This window comes from Theobroma cacao, chromosome 4 (genome assembly GCF_053813885.1).
Source record: "Theobroma cacao isolate CCN51 chromosome 4, ASM5381388v1, whole genome shotgun sequence".
NCBI lineage: Eukaryota > Viridiplantae > Streptophyta > Magnoliopsida > Malvales > Malvaceae > Theobroma > Theobroma cacao.
This window is the reverse complement of record NC_142642.1, coordinates 17,035,620-17,038,953: the sequence shown is the minus strand read 5'-3', so window position 1 is coordinate 17,038,953 and position 3,334 is coordinate 17,035,620. Positions and strand designations below refer to the sequence as shown.

Genomic DNA, 3,334 nt, shown 5'->3' with positions numbered 1-3,334 from the left:
TAAAGCGAGTAATAAGGCTTTCAAAGGAATGAGTGACTATAAACGGAATTTTCTTATTAGTTGATGGCTTTCGCTCCATGTTTCCCGATGTAATCATGCAATCTCAATATGTTTTAATGAAAAATGTAAAAAAATTCAACTTAAAATCAATAATGACATTATTAAACCATTTAGAGCGGGTAATAAGGCTTTGAAAGGCATGAGTGACTATAAATAGACTTTTCTTGCAATAGATGGCTTTCGCTTCACGTTTCTTGAGGTAAACATTCAATTATAAGCTGTTTTTATAAAAAATGTAAAAACAATTCAACTTAAAATCATTAATGAAATTAGAAAACCATTTAAAGCGAGTAATAAGGCTTTGAAAAGAATGAATGAATATAAATGGACTTTTCTTGTTAATGGATGGCTTTCGCTTCATGTTTCGGGAGGTAAACATTCAATTTCAATCTGTTTTAATGAAAAACGTCAAAAAATTCAACTTAAAATCAATAATTACATTATATGTCACGACCCGAAACTCCCCATCAAGCCCGTGACAACCGCCACGAGGCCTCGACATACGTTCTTCACCCCGAATGCCTATCGAAACCCCGTAAGGCTTAGCATCAACTTTCGCATCTCCCCGGTGAGCAACAATTATAAAATCTCGCATTTAAAAAAATCATAAGTCATTTTCAAATAAGAATAATAAAATATTATTTTCTGGCTCATAGGGGCATTTTCGTAATTTTTCGTCAAAAATCTCAAAACTTGCTAAAAATGTAATAGGTAAGCAGAAAATATATATTTAATGATTTAAAAACAAAATAAGTATCTAAAACGTTCATTTGAAAGCAAATTGTTAACAACTAGTACTATTCAAAAATAATTAATAAAATATTCTATTTTCTCATAAAATAAATTTTTATAGAAATATTCGTAAATAATTTTTCGCACATGAAAGTAAAGTAAAAATTGTATGAATAGAAATACAGATAACCAAAATATAAGTTTTGATCTGCAATGACACGTGGGCTCCAATTGACCAAGAGGATGTAAGACTGTGAACTCTTACTTTCTATAATGCAGTTCCGAGCTTAGTTCTCATCCTACTCGACTATCTACAAACTGTCCTGAGCCTGAAAAATGTATAGGAAGAAGGGGTGAGATTTTATAATCCTAGTGAGTAAACAGATACCATCTAAAGTATCTAAAGCCGAGTAAATGGAGACAATTAAAATAAGTCATCATACTGTAATTCATTACCTTCTAGTTCATTTCAACCAAGCAAAATCAATCCATATAAATCGAGTAATCAACTTGGCTTATGAATTTCTTAAAACTTTGGCTCGTGTCAAAACTCATACTCGGTGATACCTTGCGCAGGGCATCCAACCGAGTCCGCCAAGGTTGTTAAAATTCACATTTCACATAAATCATATTTTTAGTTTGAGAAAAATACAGCCGTTCCTTGGCGTTGGCTGAGTTCCCCTTCACGTGGTGGTTTGGCGTGAAGTGAACCCTAAGCTATACCCCAGGAGATACCCTACGCGCCTCTCCATTCGAGGTAATAATATAATGGAGTTTACCGTGCCCCTCTAATAGGCTGGTCCACGGAACCCCCTCTGCAGTAAATAATTAATATATAATCCACCAATCAATAAAATTCATTCTAGCATGACATGGCAATTTATCGCAACCTAGCCTCTCAAGGCTGAATACACAATATAAATAATTCTAATACCAAAATTAGTTTAGCCATTCATGCTCATTTATTGTCATAAGCCATTCAATTCAAAACCATAAATATGCAACACAAGCAGGCAGTCTCCAATTACTCTATTTTCAAAACCAGTATTCGATTTTCGAGAAAATTTATAAAATCATTTTATAAAATCACAATTTCTCTTAAAACATAGCAATTTACCATTTAAACCCATTTTTCATAAAATCACACAGTTGTATAAAACTACTCTAGATAATTAAGACGATAATAAGTTTACTCACAGTATTAGGAGTAGAAATACTCCTATCTTCCGCCCTCGGGTGCAGTCTCTTACCCGAAACAATTGACTCACCACCTATCCATAATCCATGACACAAAATTCAGTAAATTGTGTCAATTTATCATAAATTATTTCAGGCTCTTATCCATGCGTATGCACTAGATAGGATTTGAAATGTCTAGACAATCGCTTAATTGTGGTGTCCGACCTAACTCGCCTACACACGGTGTAAATTCCTAAAATCCCCAATTCGACTCCAATTCCATCCATTTCAATTTCAATTATCCAATTATATCCACAATACCTCAATGACTGTGAATTTGGTCCAATTTATCAGTCCGGACTATAAATTACGCTTTTACCCCTAGTGGGTAAAAATTTTAATTTATTGCACCGAAAATTTCCATTTAATTTCCAACCTCATAATTCATCATTTTTCCACCCAATTCTCTTAAAATAAAGTCAACCTCATCCCCACATACCATTGGCTAGATTCGGCCTAGGGAAATTCATGGAGAAGATAAATATTTTTCTTGTTGTTTTACTCATAAACATGCTAAACTAACACTAAACACTAACATAGCTCAAAATCAAATTTATCTAACAACTTTCTCTCTCTAAACCCATATGATCAGAATTCAAATCATCCTCAAATCACATGATTCAACCATGAAAAATGATGAAAAATGCATGGGAAAGGTAAAGCACAAGACAAATTTAAGAAATGTTACCTTTTTTCACTTGATTTTTGAATTTCCACCTATTTTCCCTTTAAATTTCTTAGCTAGGGTTTTACTTTCTCCTTTCTCTCTCTTGTTTCTTGCTTGGCCGAATGTTGAAGAAGAAGAATGGGTGGGCTGATTTTTTTATGCCTTTTTTATTAGTTTAATGAAATAATATTATTTTATTCATATTTTGAATATTTTATTAATTCATTTTTTTTTCTAGCCATCCACTTGTCCTACTTTTTCCACCATGCATTCCCTTTGACTTATCCAAGTCTTAAGTGAAATTTCCAGATTTTTCCAAAGTTTTGGTGGAGCAAATTTTTCAAAATTACACTTTTACCCCTGAACTTTTCAAAAATTACATTTTTACCCCAAAAATTGAAAATTTGCCATAATGCATAATTTTCACTCCTCATACTCATTTCACACTCCAAATAATTAAATTTGATCAAAATCCTTTCAAAAATTAAATTTTCGATTTCGGATGGCAAAATTACCATTTTACCCTTTTACTCCAAATTATACCGAAATTAAAATTTTTCACTTCTAAACTTCAAATCTTACTCCAATAAGTCAAATGGGGCCAAAAATCGTTTCTAAGAATTCCCATTTTGTCCC

The 3,334-nt window shown here is 32.6% G+C and overlaps 1 long non-coding RNA gene across 1 annotated transcript; it reads right to left on the bottom strand.

The window, feature by feature from the left end:
- Nucleotides 1–830: 830 nt before the first annotated feature.
- On the bottom strand, nt 831–2,814 carry LOC148763135 (uncharacterized). The gene is made up of 3 exons (XR_016026047.1): nt 2,720–2,814; nt 1,990–2,063; nt 831–1,121 (listed from the first exon to the last, which is right to left on the bottom strand). It is a non-coding gene; the product is annotated as an uncharacterized LOC148763135 (long non-coding RNA).
- Nucleotides 2,815–3,334: the final 520 nt, after the last annotated feature.